Below are 18,413 nucleotides of genomic sequence, written 5' to 3'. Positions count from 1 at the left end.
GAAGGAAACAGGGAGTGGGGTGTGTGTGTGTGTGTGTGTGTGTGTGTGTGTGTGTGTGTGGGTGGGTGCAGGGGTGGAAGGGAGCATGTCACACATATCCCGTGCCAGGAAGTAATTTCATCCCTTTCCTGGAGCAGCAAAATTCAATTTTTGTGCATGGTACAGAGACACTTGAGCCCTCTCTGCTAGAGTAATATAATTGAGTGACAGCGGGCTGAGAGTGAGGTCTAGCTATGAGAGCAGGACAGCCAGCCAAGTGTCAACTTTGTTGGTGCTACCAGCATGTTGAAGAAATCCATGATAGCCTTTCGTCTCATTTGTAGGAAGGTGAGATGAGAGACAGTTAGAAAGTTATTTTTGTAGCAATCTAAGCACAAGGGAAGGAAAAGGATATCTCCTGCTTGGTTGCTCTTCCCTCATATGCAGTGGTCATAATGAGCAGCATGGGGTTTTTATTCATCCCTGCATTTCTGAACATTGACCTTCATCTCATTCTGTATGGAGAGATTTGTAGCTCATTTCTCTCTTCGCTGTTGTGCCCTTTTTCCCCCCACTGAAATTATAATATTAATTGAAATCTGAAATTAATATCTGATTGCAATCTAAATTGAATAGAGAGCCACAATTTTCCAGTTTTCTGCAATCATAAAATGACATGGCTGAGAGAGCTAAATCTAATTGTGTGGGGATTTTTTAAAAAAAATCTCTTCCTGCTTCTGCACTTGCTTTTGTATTCTAATAAGCCCAAACATAGAAGGCATTTCTAATCAAATAGCTAGAATTTCATGTCTGATTATGGATGCATATTTGTAAGAAGAAATAACCTGGGAAACAAGTGGGATTGGAGAAGCATTTCTAAATGATATATATCTGGTTTCTTCCAGCTGATAACATTTTCAGCATTTCTTGGGTCTATTAGTTTTTAATTCAGTGCAAAGCTTAAAACTAGTGGCACAAGAGAATGTGTTGCTAATCTTGCAGCAGAGCAGTGAAAATGTCAGCAGCAGATTTGATATTCAGTACTACAAACAGTGCTCCATGTAGAAGCTCCAGTGAACTGGGACTGGGTTTGTTCCAGACAGCGATTCGGTAAATCCTGCCTGTTTTTAAACACACATGTATTCCTATTAGTTTTATGGAAAAAGTGTGCTGGAGAAAATCCATAGGAAGGCTCTCGGTAGTGCAGGCAGGAGGACTCCTTTTTAAGCAGCTGCTGCATTTTTAAGGTGTGAAAGAAAGTCATTTTACAATGACTCCCTTATGTGTGTTCTCAGTTTTGTAGCCGGAACTGGACAGTATGGTGTTGGTGACAAAGCTCCTCTTGATTTCATTGGTAGTAGATGAGTGTAGGTTCCTTGTCTTGTAGGTCTGTATTGTGCTTGAGTGTAGGTCTCGGAAGAAGCATTTGTTGGCTTCAGTGGGTAGAATAAGACTGATGCCTCTTTGCTTCAGTCATTTAACTGAGGGGCCTATTTTGGGAGTCTGGTGACTTGATCCTTTCTTTGAGCAACATCAGTTGTGATATGGGCACCTCTGGAGGCTGCCTGAACATGCAGCTGAGATAAATCATCTTCCAGCAATGCCTGCTTCTTTTGTTTGGGATGGCTGGGCCATATGTGTGCCTCATTCAGGAGTCTTGGTTTATGGGTAGGGCTTGAGGCTGACTGTGGTCTTGTGACAAGTACTTCCTTTAGTTGGTATGGGGTCAGTGAGAGCCCAGAGACTCTGGCACTTCCTAAGGGATGTACAGAGTCCTCCTGGAAGAAGCGATGCTTGATTTCTGAAGGGGGTATAATGAGGATTACTAAAACAGGTTCTTCCTTAATTTTTCAGCTGTAAGGTTGGGAAAAAAAAATCATTGATTAGTGGCACACACACACACTTTGATATCCTAGTATCAAAGAAAATTGTTAGTTTCTTGTCATCTGTATGCAGAACTGCTGTACTCTTATTTTGCAACATTATAAACTAATTATTAAATTTGATCTGAATAAATATTCTTGGGATGCTGTCTGTATCAGATCAGAGCCTCATTTCATGCCGATTAGAAAGACACAGAACTACATGCCACTGGAGGTGTAAAGAAAGTACTGTCAGAGTAATTTCTTTGCTGAGCAAATGCGCTGGTGGTCACAGACTCTGTCCTGCCCTAGTTGTGGGTTCCATAGAACTCTAAATTGGCTTTTTTAGGCAAAGGTCACATTGTGGTATCAATTACTGGCTACTACCTGGAAAATTTAATTTCATGCCCTGCAGTTGGTCTGCTTTCTTCTCTTCTATGATTGGCAACTGTTTCCCTGCTGGTAACCAGAATAGTCATTTATTTTAAGTAATTAAAATCCAGAAGCTAACTGATTTGGAAGGGCAGCTTTGGGATGCTAGCATAACCCAGAGAGCTCTTGCACAAATGCATTTGGATGAATAGAACAAAAGCTACTTCTTGCCCTTTACAAGGCCTCTGAAGAAATTGTACTGTTTGTGATTTGTGTCATGTCAATCTGTTCCTTCTCCAGTTGATATTTAGTAGATGCACTTACAAAAACCAGAGGAAATTAGTGAGCTAAGAAGTGCCTGATTCTAGGTAGTAAGATACCGTTAATATTACTTATTGTCTTGTTTATCTTACTTATTTTTTAACCTAAAAACTTTTGCTTGGAAATCAATTGTCAAATCTTTTCTGTCTTTTAGAAGCTTCTGAGGAGCTTCTAAAATGCCTAGTTTGCATTTTAATAGCTCTTAGTGCTATTTCTACGATCCAGAAAGCTGGGTCTTCATTTACATTATATCATTTACTTTGAGGTGGAACTAGTAATCAAAATAAAGGGAGATTTCTGCTTTGAAATTTCTTATGTAGTATAGGAAGTGACAGGTTGAGTGGGGCCCTGGGCAACCTGGTCTAGTAGAATGTGTCCCCACCCATGGCAGAGGGTTTGAAATGAGATGGTCTTTATGGTCCCTTCCAACACAAACTGTTCCATGATTTTATGAATCTGATCCTTCTCATGTGTCTTGAAGAATGCAGTTCATCTTTTTACTTACGTGTTTACTCAGGATAAGAGGACCGCTTCAGCTTCATGAAGAACAAGGATTTGAAAGAAAATATCTGTGAGGAATACAAGGAATTCTTAACTGTTATTTAGGTGAAGAAAGGCTTATTGTTTTTGTTACTGTGACAATAGAGTTTGGACAGACCAAGTACTCCAGGGCTTTCAGATTTAAAACAGTTCAAACAATTATTGCTTGGTGACTGGAATGACGTCTGTCAGCCTGCAAATACATTGCAGAGGCCTTTCTCAATGGACATTTTGGCATAATATGAAACAACTCAACATTATTTGAAAATTATTTATACCAGGTTCAAACATACATGTGGTGGAGCAGGATCAGAAGATTTGAGAAGGCAGCAAGTTGGAATTTGGCTAGCTAAAGGACACAGGGCACCGAGTTCTAGGACCCAGTGTTTCTTTACTAGCAGCCAAGAGATTCTTCTTTTCTTTGAATTCAGATCGAATTGTCTAATCACTTCCCATGTATTTTTTAGCCCTTTTTTTGCCTACAGTACAGTTGGAATTGTCAATTTTTCACTACAGGTAAAGTTTACTAAGTAAGGGATATATCCCTAGCCCAGGAACTGGACAATACAGAGGTCTGCTCATCACTAAAACTCTTTGAGAAGGCTTACAAGACACAAATTAAAATTTATTTTATAATAATTTTCAATACAAAGTACTACAAACATAGCAATATCTCTATACATTATTTCTTTTCTTAGGAGTGTGTTGCTCCCAAGGGTAATCCAGTTGCTAGCCCCAGATCCTAAAGTTATCCACTGGCATGTTGGAGGCCAGTGATGATCACCTTCCTTTTCATAAGACTTGACCACAGTCAGTTTCCAGAGGAAGCAGTGACACCTAGGTCTGCACAGTCCTTTGGATATTTGTTTTGATGCCTATCCATACAGGGCTTAGCTTGGGACTTCAAGTTTTGTAAGCCTGGCCCAGAATCACCACACTCAGGAGGAGCCATGAAGCAGCTCCAAGGCAAGGAATGAACTGAACTGATCAAGTTTTCTATTTCCTTCTCTGCCCAGGTGCACTGACCAGGTAGACTCCACACTGGCCATTTCCCAGCAAAGCTAGGCTCTGCCTGTGTCCCTTTCCAGCCTTGTTCCCAGAGGCAGGGGATCCACGCATTCATGCAGTCAGTCTTCACACAGCAAAAGTTACGGAGTTTACTGTTCAGGATCTCTGCAAGGCAGAAGATTCTAGGGCAGATGGTCAAGCATTTTTACAACAGTTGAGACAAAACCCAACAACTGTAAGTCAAGTGGTACTCTAAATGCTAATACGAAGAACATATGTTTTTCCTTTGAAAATTTTTTCCTTTGAAAGTGATGAGATTTTCTCGTTTGAAAGGATGTATGCATGTATGTACTTTGTCAGAAGACAGACAAAATCCACTTTTTGCCTTATTTTGCTTTTTAACTTCTTAATGAAATTCCAAATATGTCAGGCACACGCCTGTTATAAATAATTTTACTTGGGAGAATAAGTTAATATTGGCTACTAAAGCACCGAATTGCCAGACCCAGGCTCTGCTGGTAGAAATGTAATGAGTTGCTAGTGGTTTGGCATTGCAGTATCATAGACAGACTGGAAGAAATTTGCAGGTCAGAGAGAAATACCATAGCTCCGGCCTCTAGAAGGTGAGGCAATTAACTCTCCTCATTCCTTTTAGAGAGGCCCTCCGTTCTTTGACTTCCAGGAGTTATTCAGTAATGCTTGCCATTTATTGTTACTTTCCAGTCAGCATACAGATAGAAAGTATCTGCTCTGGCAAAACCAGAGCACTACCACTCACCAATAATTTGACAATTTCACTACTGATGATGGCTCTCTTCCAAACTGCACAGCACACCTAGAACTACCTAAACTTCACACTGCCAGTGTGCAGTGACCGAGATACACTCACTGCCTCAAAAAATAACAGAGTGAATATTGGTATCATTTAAGTACAATGCATTAAACTGCAATTATTTGGTGTAGATGGTAAAAAAGCAGAAATATAAAGCTGATCTCAAAGTGCATTCAGCTTTTAAATCCTTGGTGCAGCATGTGCCACATCTCATTACAGATGTAAAGAAACAGACACTTTTTGTTTCGTCTGTAGGATGAAATGACGTTGACTTCTTGCAATGTGTGAACAGATACTTTAGGAATACTCAGTTTCTCTAGCATTTTATATGTATCACCAAATCAAATGCCAGCACTTGGCATGGGCAAACACATGGGCACCTGCCAATCAATCCTTGATTTTTATCCTGTTTTAACTTTTGTGCTGATTGATAAAGAAACCTCCAACCAAGTCCTAGCAAGTGAGGTTTTTTGAAAGAATCCGAATTTAAACTATAAATTCAATACTTTGCCTTTGTTGAGAATTTCTAGTATCATAAATTCAACTTCACATTCTTCAGAGTTCTTTGGTTATTTATCTAAGGAGGGATCTCCATTGGCACAGAGGGGATTTAAGCACTGGGTAGGAAGTAAGTACCTAATTCCCTTTTGTGTTTTTGTAAAGGTTTCACACTGATGCCTATGATGAAAAGAACTGAAATAGCAGGCCTTACTGCATGCAGTCTGTAAGGATATTCTAGGCACTCCCCATATTTTTTAACATCCATAAAAGCATTTAAGTTTTTCATGTGGAAAAGGAATTCCTGAATCATGAATCCTAAATATTAAGAGGAGATCAAGGATTGTATTAATTTCCAGGGGGAGGCAATACAATATTTAAAAATTTTCTTTCAATTCTAGTATCTTATTTTTCCCAGTTCTACTTTCACCCTGTCTTTTTGCCCCTTCTTTCCAGCTGAAAGTCAAGGCCCACAGCTGGAGGAAATAAAATGGCTATATTGCAGTGCTTTAAAATTAGCATGGTTCAATTTCAGCTCAGAACTAATAGACCTCTCTGCAGAAGGCATTGAACCTCTTGCTTTTTGCATCTGTGTCTTGTATAATGAAAAGAACATAAGCAGCTGCCCTATTGAAAAAAAAAATCAGAAAAATCCACCACTTGCCTTTTCCCTGCACTCTGGAGCTAGTGGTCATTCTAACATGGTAACGAAAGGCAATTCCATCCCCTCAGCATACATTATCAAGTAGCTTCAGTTTGTCTTTAATCACCTTACTACTTTTCTCTTTCAAAGTTTAGGCTAAATGATTTAACAATGCCCATGTGATTTCCCCATAAAGACTGTGGAATTGGTAGCCATGTGCTGTAGGTTAGGACACACCAGAACAGGAAAGGTGAACATACTCGTTCCACTGCAGCAATAACAGCAACCTTCCTTCCCTCCCTGCTTTCCCCTGCCCTTCGCCAAACCCTCTTCTCCCAGACCACATAACCATATGGTCAAGGTTATAAAACATCAAGGCCTCTGTCACTATAGCAATCCCAATAAAAAAGCCAAGGTAGAAGCCTTCACAAGGCTTAACCTTCATTTACGTCTGATCCCTGGAGAGTTTAGCTCTGCAGTTTTTAAACACTGCTAATATCCCCCATAAAAAATGTTTCCTATTTAAATAGTAAAAGATTTACTACATGAACATCCTTCTTTCACTCTGCTGGATTACACCTCTCCAGGGACAAAACACCAACCGGGCAGGGTAAAACACCTGCCTTATTAATACCGTTAATCAAGACACAATGATGAGGAGCCTGACATGCAAAAACCTGGCCCCTCTTTGAAGTCGCAAGAGTCTCTGCTGGGCCAAACAGACTTCAGCTAGGAGTAACAGGTGCCTCTCCCCATAAATGGTGCTGTTCTGCCTTAGGATAGCACAAGAATCCAGAGACCTGCACTGCTCAAAGAGCCGGTGTCCCTTCTCTGCTATCACCAGCTCTGAGGAGGTCCCAAGAGCTCTTTCTGATGGAGCAATATGGGCTCATCCTCCCAGCCCAGGCAGCCTGAATTAAGGAGACTCCTTAGCATCCCCCAATCCCCCGTCCTCTACTCAGGCAAGGCAGCAGCCTTCCTTGGGCAGGCCAGAGTGGCACTGCTGGCTTCCTCTGTTAAGGCCAGACCATATGTCTGGTCTGCACTAAACCCATCTAATCATGTGCTGTGTCTGCAGTCGGGAGTATTTGGGGCCAGCTAGCATTTTCCTCTGCCGCAGGCTCTCCCTGTTTCTGGTACATGACGGCGTTAAATATTACAGTGCCTGGGATGCCCAGATGGCTTATATGGCACAAAACTTTGCCCCAGGATGTCTGCAGAGAAAAGCAGATAATTGTATTTCCAAGGTGGGCTGACTTGGGCGAGAATATCCTTAGCACTACTGGAAGTGAAAATTAGACCCTTGTGTATCTGAAGGAGCTAAGGTGCTGTGGAGAGCATTTGCAGCACCTTTACTTTAATCCAGGTCTAAGCACAAAGAGGAACTTCCAAAACTATCAGGGGGACTGGAGAAAATCTATGGTTTCAGAGGGTGGCATGAAATTTTGTCCCTACTGAGGCTTACTTACTACTGCTTTAAAAGACTAGTTTTCCACTAAAAATAGATTTTAATGATCCAGTACATTTTTACTTTGTATCAATAATCATATTGTTGAGTCTTTAAAATCCTCTGGGTGTCTGACATGATTCAGTAAAACTCTAGCTGTATTTGCAGACCTGTTTTGGAAACTCAGCATTGAAGCTCACCAGTACATCTATAATCTTCCCCCTCATTCTCATTCCCCCTCTTCCTGTAGTCAGCTTCTGCTATTTCTGTACTGCAGTAGCATTTGCTGACATTTCCATGGGGATGTCATATATTAGGTAGCACTCCAGGCTTTGGTTAGCAATACATGGTACATCTTGAAGCAGTTAAATTCCTCATGCCATTTTGAAGTTAAAACCCTGTTTCATTTAAAAGCTGGACTCCTGGCTGGTAACTCGTCTGGAATAGTGGGTGGCAGGTCAGTGCAATTTGAAATGGCTAGGACAGAGAAGGAAACCATGAAAAATGGAGCAATTACACTGCAGGTCAAGGTTTGTTATTGGGTGGCATGGTTTCAATTTGGCACTGAAGCATGGCAACAAGTCTACTAGGCATGTTCATGCGTTTTTGTTATCTGCCATTTGTAAGCAATATTTGAGGAGGGGGAAGGGGGAGCATTTAGGAGTCCAATGCAGCTATCTTGAAGGCTTTGCCTCTTTGCCTCCAACAGAGGCCTTTTTTTGTCTTTTTTTTTTTTTTTTTTTTTTTTGGAAACTACTGTTAACCTAAAGTTTGGAATAAAAGCATCCACATGAAACTTTGAAAACTGTGAGCTGTTTGCCAAGTTCTAGATCAAAGGTGCTTGAAAAGATTGATACAATTTTTTTTAATAAAACATGCACATCTGGCCTGAGAATTGGTCTGCCAAGTTTCAGCCTAACGAGCTTTGAAATCGGTCTCCTACTAGCAATTCTCTAGACCCAGGTTTCTAGTAGAGTAGCTGGACAGTTTTTATAGCCAGAAGGTACTCATATAATGACTATGTTCTCTGCTGGCAGCTAATTGACAGACTCCTGATACAGTGTTGTTTCGAGCAAACAGAATTGGTTTCAATTTGTCCCCCATCATTTATCAGCTAGCACATGAAGCCTGGATGTTAAACTTTTGTTGCGTCAGAACAAGTTAAAATAGCCTTAAGTCCAGCAGTGGAATGCACATCAACAACAAACTGTTTACACAGCACAGCTCTTCACATCTTGTACCATTCCTTTTGCTTTATTATGCAGACTGAAAGTTGGTTGGAAACTTAAAAGCTTTTGCTGAAGCTGGTGTTTGTTGGAAACACCCTTTTGTTCTCCACTATCCTGATTGCCAGATGGGAGGAACTCTTGACAGTTTAAAAGTAACAAAAGATCCTTGCTTATGCTCAGCCCAGAGTCATAGCCCACAGAGCCAGAAGCTCATGCAGAAAGAAGTGTTTCCTGCCATAACTACAGTGAAAAGCATATTTTTCCCAAATAAACCCATTTTAAAAATTCTTAACCATTTGAATCTCCTCTTGAAACTAGATTTCATTATAATGACAAAAGGTTTAAAAACTGAAAGCGCTAGCTTTGCAAGCTGACCCTTGCAAAAGCCAAATCAGAAAGGGAGCATTTAAGTGCACAAAACTTCTTTGCTCCCAGGCAGGTGAATATGTATATCTAAAATAATCCTTACAGCAAATGCCCCTTATGTGGACCAGCAAAGCTCTTTCGTAAATGCTTTTATCTCAAATCCACTTATCTGAACTCCGGCAAATTTCAAGTGAGAAGGTAATTAAGCCTCAGCACAATTTATTTGGGCTCAGAAGAGTGATAGCATACAGAGAAACTCTATTATTATTTTTCTTATTGCTTCTCCACCATTATTAAGGCTAGAAATGTCTTCCTCGTGGCTCATTTGATACTAAAATTCCATATACTCCTAGCAAGTCATATTTCTGAATTTAGAGAAGTTGAAATTATCCTGATTCAGTTTAGAGACACTGCTCAAGACAAGATGACAAGCACTTATGACTCCACTGATTGTACTTTCCAGATTTCTACTGATTCTAAAGACAAGCACCCCTCAGTCAGACCCCCCAGTGGATCCCAGCTGCAGATCTCTGTTCCTGGAGACATCAGTACAAAGTGGACCAAGAGATTCCCACCTAATGTCACTGGTTCCTTCCCACAGTACATGGTCCTTGTGTTGATGGGTAGGATCCACCTTGGACTGATTCCTTGAGTATATCCACCCTTCTCAGAGTTACAACACTGTAGTAGCTCTCTGAGCTCTCTGAGTAGCCCTCTGAGATTTCCACCTTATGCACTGTTGGTAGACCTTATGTCTTAGACGGAACAATTGGGGAATGAGATAATCCTGTGTTCTCTTAGAAGCATGGTGCATTGAGTTCACGCACTTTGTTTCTGCAAACTATTAAGAGCTTTTTGATGCTGAGTATATGCAAGAAAGAAGCTGGGAAGAAGTAGTGTACAGGAAAATAAAGTATTGCATCTTGGTATGTGAAAGGCAAGCACATCATCCACATTTTACAGCCACAGGCTTTGCAGAAAGCTGAGTATCGAAATGGGTAATAGACTCTTACCCTGGCACTGCAGAACATTCTGGCTAGAGGCATCCCTCTTTTGCAGTGTAGACACTGAAAAAAATGACTCAGTGATACTGTTCCTGCCCTTTTCTTTTTTTTTTTTTTAACGCCAAAGGAGAAAGGAAGATAAAAGGAGGGCTTGGAAAGGTTTCCAAAACATGTTATGGCTATACTGTCCTGACTACAGTAAAGAATCTATGATAGTGATTTCCACACTTCAAAAGGTTTCAACAGAACTGGTTCAATTAAACAGATACTGTAACTTAACATTCTTGTACAAATCACTTTTGTTAATAGATTTTTTCTTCTCTGAAATTCTGTTGTTGCCCTGATTGAGGATTTGAACACCCCAGTGCTAACATCCACATTTTAAAATTTTGTTCTTGCACAACAATGCAACAGCAGGCTATGGTCAGAGTAATTCAAGTCCTTTACTTCCCTCTCCAGACAGTTATTAAAAATAAAAACCTTTTCTCAAAGTTATAAAGTTGTGTGGGCACCAGATGAGCAGACACATGTGATAAGGAAAAAAAATTAAAAGTTCTTTGAAAGAGAGAAAAAATATAGTATTGCTGCAGGCCTGTCCAACTGAAAAGAGCTAACCTATTAGTGTCAGACAGTAGCATCTCCTCCTTTATATATTGGTGCTCGCTGTGCTTAATGGTGAACTGTACTTTGCTGTCACTTTGAGTATTGCTAACTGCAAGACATTCCTGGGCTCACATCAGGTATAAAATCTTCCTTGTTCTAACAGACATATGAGAATGTCCTTTCAGCATCACTCACTCAATAGATTTTACATTTAGATTACAGAGATATACCTATAGATATTGCAGTAAAAATCACAGGAATCTGAAGGACCATATCTTTCTGTGTATTGAAGAGTATAACCTTTAGTGTCAGTTGAGTCTGCATGTCTGCATCCCATTGTGCTCCCAGGTGTACCAAGTATCTGTGGAATTTCCTCAAAGAACTTACTGTTGACAACAGTTAAGAGAGGCACATCCTCTGTGGGTGCAGACTACAGAGAAATAGAGCAATGATAATCTGAAAATCTGCCTACATGATTTTTCTCAGCATTATGGAAGAGAATGATAGCAAAATGAGGGCTGGCAAGAGTGGTTATCATTTTGGAAACACTTATGAACAGCTGTAGCAAGCAGCAATAACATAGTCATCAAGGGAAAACTGATCCTATCTTTCAATGAATGTTATATCTGAATGCACTGAAATCCAGCATCTGCAACAACTGTGACAATCATTTTCCAGCTAGAGCTGGACTAGTTCATGTCCACAGAGCACTGTCCTGCTTAAAATCTCTTCATTTAAACAGCTAGTCAAAATGACTCCTGAGAATGGAAACAACCAGTGTATGCAAAAAAGGCCTCGAGTGATCTCTCACTCTTCTAGTGCTCACCTTCCCAGCCCTCACTTACAACTGGGTTATTACCGTCTCTTGCTGTGTTATGTCCAATCCAGACTGGAAGGCACAGGCCTGACCTTTTAAAAAAATTATTTGTAAAGCAACACGCACGCTTCTGGCTTTTATTAAGAACAATTAGATAATTACATAAACTGACCATTTAGCCTTTTAAAGAATAGCAAAAGATTTACAGTTCCAAGTAGACCATTTGCATGTAGGCAGTCTCTTACCTGCACTGGCTGCCAATATAAACCTTAGTATTTACACTGACACTGTCTGACAGCAGAAGACAACTATCAATGCTTTCCAGGTCTTTATAAGGAATTGTACCAGCCGACCTTGGAGACACAAACCTGCCTTATCCAAAGCATTGAGGCTCTGGACTTCCCAGCCTCAGAGTTGACTCTACACAGGTATTGTCCACCCCCTGCTAGCAAGAAACACTGTTTCCTGGTGTGGAGAGGAAGGAAATAGACTTTCACTACCTTCCTGGGACAAATAGCACATCTCAGCTTTCTCTTCTCTAACCCACAGAGTTGAATGTCACTCTTCCATGTTTCAGATGTCTTTGAAAAAGCTGGTGGGACAGAAGTGTTTTGCTACTCTGCAAGGATACACATAGCACTGACCATACCTGCTTCAGAAAATTCCACCTTTGTCTATAAAATGAGCATCTCCCAAGATGAACTCCCAATAAATATCTGGAAAATGTCACCATCAACATATAGTTAAGTCAAGACATAAACTTTGGCTGACCTAGTTGTGTAGTTCTCTCTAATTCCTCACTTCCTCACAAAACTGGGTGAATGGTCTGAGAAACCCACGGACCTCTTGATAAATCATAAATCTACAGGGTTTTTAGTTTGGAGGATTTGAGGAACGGATTTCAGGAAGTAGTGAGGAATAATGATGCTCCGGGGTGTTTTATCATTTTCCATTCCAAGAGTTTATACATGTTGTCTGTGACTTCCCCAGTGGATTTGAAGGAAGGAACTGAACTATCTCAGTATTTAATTTTTGAGTGATATTAATCAAATATGTATTTTAAATGATAGTGCTCCATAATGTAAGAATTGCCATATATCCAGTGAAGAAATAAGCTATTCATACAAATAAAGTCAGACCTGATTTAGGTATAGTCCAGTAGAAATGTATTCTTGACTGCAGCATTATTATACTATTTCATTTTGTCTTCTGGTGTAGAATTTTCTATACTTTCAAGATGCAAATGACTGGCCTGATTCAGAGTGTGTGGGAAATTCAGAAGGATGTACAAGGGTGGACATGCTGTGACATTGTCAGAAATGTTCATACATTTAGCTCATGGTTTTCTGCTCTTTGCTACTGTCCCAGGGCTCCAGGGACTCTGGCTGTTAAAGTACTCAACTAAAGAGCTTTGAAGGCTTGTTAATGTGCTGTGGCACTTTTGGGCATGTATTTGATGAGAACAGATCAAACAAAGAGAGTGTGAGACCATGTCTTTTGAAAAGTTATTTAGACAAGAAGAGAGGGACAGTGCAGTGAGTCCGAGGTACCTTCAGATTAGCTGGTTTGAAGCTGATAATAACCTTGTCAAGGCAGCTCAGAGCTCGGTGCACATTCATGTACTCCGCTAAACAGAGATGCAAATTAGTAATCTGAAATTGTATTCACTTTCCAAAAGTATCTCTGAATTATTTGCATCTGATTCAGTATGATTTTTTCATCTGACACCTTCCAGATAGCAGGGTCCTTCAGTGCAATGGCAACACCATGGAAGGACTTCTTCCTTCAGAATTCACAGCTAATCAGAAAGGATCTGCTGCAGTGTTTCATCCCAGTGTCAGGGCAGGATTATTTCTGAGGAACAGCAACTGAGATGTCCTGCCAAAATTGCACATCTGTGGATCTAAAATTGTCTGGGATTTCCTCGAGAGCTCAAGAGAGGGTTACACATACGACAAATGATGTGGAGAATAACAGATAGATGACAACTGACTAGAGAAACACAAAGGGATGTGCTAAAGGACTATCTGTCATGCTTGTCATTTTATAAGGTTATAACAAGAAGTGATAGATTTAAGATTCAGTTGGGAAAATCTGTCATTATTATTGGCCAGCATCTACAAATCTCAATGGCTAGTGCTAAGCTCCTAAATCTACTTTCAGGTATTTAAAGAAAAATTGTTCAGGTTTTCAGAGGTGGTGAAAAGTTGCCTTCCCAGTCCTCCTTTCCTACTGCAAAAAGCTTGAATCCCCCTAATGAGAAAACTTTCAAACCCATGAAAATATTAATCTCCTACAGACATTTCTCCCCTTTACGCTGGTAATGTGCTTCTTGTTCTGTCAACGCTGTCTCATTAAAGGAATTGGAGTCCTTTTTAAACACACTGGCCAAATCATTTCTTGGATGCCTCTCACTTTTTGTTTCTGCAGTGCTCTCTGAAGCAGGAGCATCGGCACACAGTGACATGACCATCTCTGCTCTGCTGTTAAATTGCAGTGTGAGACACACTAAAACTGAGGGCTGTTAAATTCCCTGCTTTATAAAGTCATATCCTACAACCATGTGTATACGATTAGTGTGTGCTGCCAGATTGTTAGGAACACTAAGTAAATGCAGAAGAAAGTTGGATTCTGGACCCAGCTAGGAGGTGAGTAAGATCTACGGGTGTATGAATTAAAAGGAAATTATGAGGTTAAAAAAACCCCACAAAAGTATATCTGGTGTTTTTGTCTGATGTAAACACTACTGGATAGCCTTGGCCCAGATTATATTGAGCTGAGAGGCCTGTGAATAAAGAGATGCTCTTTTTTTGCAAAAAGTGAATAAATCTTCTCCTCAGGCTGCATCCTGCCGACGCAGATGACACAGCAACCTGTTGGGTATGTCCTTGGACATGAGGTAAAACCACTTCTTTATTGAAAGACCCCTCTTGTTCCATCAATACACAGACTGAATCTAGATGATGTCTGAAGAATTTTGTACCACCATCTGGTAAAAGTGATGAGGTTTATTTGTAGCAGAGGCTATAATGGAGAGTTACTCACAGAGCTGGTAAGCGAGAGGGCACAGCTTTCTTCTGCTGGGGTGGACAGTCCCACTCCAACAAGTAACACTTCTGCCCTTTCAGCCTCTGCTACCTGTCAGAAAGGCACCACTTCTGTCTGACGGCCTTTGGGTGCAGTGCCAAGGATTCTTGTGCTGCTCCCTTTCCTTTGCTTGCATTTTTCTGCCTGTACCTGAGAGGTCACAACCCTCGTTCAAGTCCCTGGTGATACTTAGGAAATGGCAAAGACAATTTGCTGTTGCCACCCTGAGACTGAACTCCACACCCTGTGGCTCACCTCTGCCTGGGATGCAGGCTGCCCTGGGGTGTGGGGGAACAGCTCTTGGGAAGGCTTTGTGGCATGGGGGATGGCCACTGTTGGGGTCTCAGGCAAAAACTCAAGACGGGACCTAGCTTGCACAGTCACGGTGCTCACTGGAAAACCAGCCTAAAGAAAACCCTGACAAACACCTCTCTTCTCCAGTGTAAATCCAGCTGCTTTCAACTTTTCCAGATGCCTGCACTTGGTTCCTGTCCTTCCTTCATGCTATTTTAAATATTGTTCTCCACAGCCACTGGGCTGCTGAGATCAGAGATGAAGCACCGCTGCCCAAATGCAGTAGGAGCTGGGGGTCCTGGGGAGGTGACATTTACTCTCCTCCCTGGATCTCTCATTTGCACTTCTTCTCAACAGTGTGTGCATCACCTTGCTGCCTCTGCTCTTCCTTTTGGAGAGGACCTGCAAGAGAGTGCACCCTGTGCCCTGAGCCGCACCTTGCTGGCAGTGTTTGTATGTGCAGAAAATGCTGGATTTGGGAACTCATGAAATTGGGGTTAAAATCCTTGTTCTGCTTCCCACAGGATTCTGGATAGTAACAGTCTGAAGGCTTTTATGAGCTTGAAGATACTCATCTATGGTGAGAAAAACGCCTGGCTAAAGACTTCTGGATCACCAGGAAACTATCAGCCACTGCAGGGACTGCAATGCCTTTTTAAATGCCAGTCTTCAAGTCTGTGCTTCACCTCCTCTTACCAGCACAATTGCAGCAATGGCTGTAAAATGCTCAGATGCTCTGTAATGACAGCTACATAAATGGAGAAGCCCAGCCTTTTTCAGGAAGCTTTCTTAAAAAAATTTCAACAAGCTGAGTTTCCTTGCTTTTAAAGGGCCAGTTTGCATGAAGAGTTACACCAAACAGAGCTTGAGGGAGGCCCCAGATCCCAAACTTGCCATGCTTCTGCAGATCCCTTGCCCAAAACAAGTGAACCAAACAATGGACAAGATGTGTTGTCCCCAGCCATCCGACCATCCATTACCTCTCCCAGAACCAGACACAGAAGTGAGGCACTACTGTCCCAAGGGATTTCCTACCTCACCTGTTGGGATTTACTCCATAATCTGCTGGCAAAACCCCCTCTGTCCATGAAGAGTGCAATAGTCTGTGTCTGTTGGCAGCTGCTGCCAGAAGCCAAGGATGATGATCAAAGCAATCAGTGTGACCTCAAACACTACATACCTGTCCATGAAAAAGCTGCACGTACTGGCTGGGTACCTTGAGTGATTCCTGACTTTTAGGGAATTTTCTCTGTGGACCTGATGTTTACCACTTAGTAGATGGGTACAAGGAAAATCTTTTTGATAAATGTGGAGTGTTGCAATGACTTTATGTAACAAAACAACTGTAGAAGCAATTTTGCTCATAGAATCAAACCATACTTTTTAATTTATAATCACATTTTTATTATAGGAACAATTAGCTAGTTTAAGAATTCTGTTCAGTTTAGCTGTTCTCTTTAATAGTAACTGATTTTAATAAGGCTGGTATAAGAAAAAATTTCTGATTAGAGAGATGAATATAGACACAGGAAAAAAAGTTAGGAAAACTACTTTGGTCTCCAAGTATGAAATGTACTATCTTAAGCAACATATTTACTACAAGCAGAAGGACAAGAAAATGTTTATTGCTTCTATCAGCCCTAATGCAGAGTCCCTTTGGTTATTTCTTTAATCCAAACAGCTTCCTGGTAGATCCAAGATGTGAGGCCTTTCTGTAATGACTTGGCAAGAGAAAGGGTCCAGAACTTCTCTGCAAACACAATTAAGTTGTCAAAGGCAAGTCCTGTATTTGAATTAAAACCATAAATCTTTCATCTGCACCTACTCCACATCAAATAGCAGGAAAAGAGGCCCTCCCATCTAACAGTCTTAATTACCAGAGCACTGCAGCCTTTGAGCATGACAGAGCCAATGATAGCTGACCTTGTGCACCAGCCCCAGAGCGGGATCAGCGTGATGAATGGGAAATCCTGCCTGAAATATCACAGCAAAGGGAATAGCCTCAGATGGCAAATTAAGTGCCTAGCACACTGTTGGGGCTACACAAATATATAATAATACCCTTTACTTTGATCTGTTTATACTGGAATGAGCAGTATGTTGAGGGCTTCAATGTAAACACATCAAACTTTGTCTAGTAGTGACCAGCCCTTGACACCTCTTTTCCCACACGAATCGTGGTGGGATGGTGGCTTTCCCTCTCTCAAATGCTGCTTTAGAACTGTTGTGCTTGGAGTTGGAGAAATAGGCACTGTGGGTTTGTTATGGTTGTCTCTAACACTCCTGCATAACTCCCCACGGCCCATAGTAGGCAAAAATAACTGTGGGTCTCCAGGGAAAACAGGACTTCTGAGGCTTCATTTTCCTTTTCAAAGTATTCAGGTTGCAGGTGAATCAAATACTGTGGCAGCTGGGTGTTTGGTTGCCTTAGAGCAGCAGTTCTCACACTGTGTAGTGTGGGCGTTGAGCAGCTCTCAAGATCCTCAGTAGTGTTTTCTCTTCAATTCCGCGTGTTTTTTAGCTCAAGTGTTGTAACGAAGAGGCACGGTGGTCCATGAACAATACTTACAGTATGTTATTGGCCCAAAACTTGGCAAATAAATGCCTGAAGTCAGGGCCACATTTTCTGGTGTCATCTCTGAAACAACTACTTCTTAGGACACCACAACTTCTGGTGTTCTGGTGTTTCTGTGACATTTCTCAAGCTCGCTCTTTCTAATTGCTATATTGACTGCTAAACATTTCTTTTCTGATCTTAATTTTATTTCATATCTTAAGGTTCCACAGCATATGCCTTCCACTAAGGGGTCTTGACAGCTCAGATATCAATTCTGTCATGAAAAAGATACCTTGCTGTTTGACTAACAAAATCAGTTAGATAGAAGGAGAAGAACCCATATCAGATATAGTATTTAGAATAGAGAGTATAAAATGTTTTAATTGAAAAGATGTAGCATACCCCTTCCATTTTCCTTTTGTTTTCTGGGAAAAAAACCCTTAAAAAGAAGGTCTCATTAATTTTCATGCTTAACATCATAAAGCTACAAAAATCTGCTTGTGAAAAAGCTTTGAAGCAGATGTTTTACCCTGGTAGGGAATTCTTCAAACAATATTTTCCAGAGGAAAGGCCAGGGTGTGAAAGCAAAAGTTTCTTAGCACACAGTATGTTTATGTGTGTAAATAATCTAGACTTACAATCTTATTGTATTAAGTTTCAATGATAAATAGAATATGCTATCTTGTACCATATAAATATGTGTCTGTGTATATATGCATACATGTGCTTTTCTTTCTACATTTGTATTTGTTACATTTCACAAAGAAATCAGTCTGCATTTAGTCTTATGCATGGTATTTACTGTGCTTGCTACAAAAGCACTTGAAATTCGCAACAAAAGCACATTAAAACAATCAGGAAAACAAAGAGTATGAACCTCCTAGAAAACTTATTGGAGGCATATTTTGAATCTGCAAGCCTGTCGGATTATACCCACAGGCATTACCCCCATGT

This window comes from Corvus brachyrhynchos, unplaced genomic scaffold, assembly GCF_000691975.1.
Source record: "Corvus brachyrhynchos isolate BGI_N302 unplaced genomic scaffold, ASM69197v1 scaffold467, whole genome shotgun sequence".
NCBI classification, from domain to species: Eukaryota; Metazoa; Chordata; class Aves; order Passeriformes; family Corvidae; genus Corvus; species Corvus brachyrhynchos.
The sequence above is the reverse complement of the archived record's forward strand: the minus strand, read 5'-3'. Positions refer to the sequence as shown.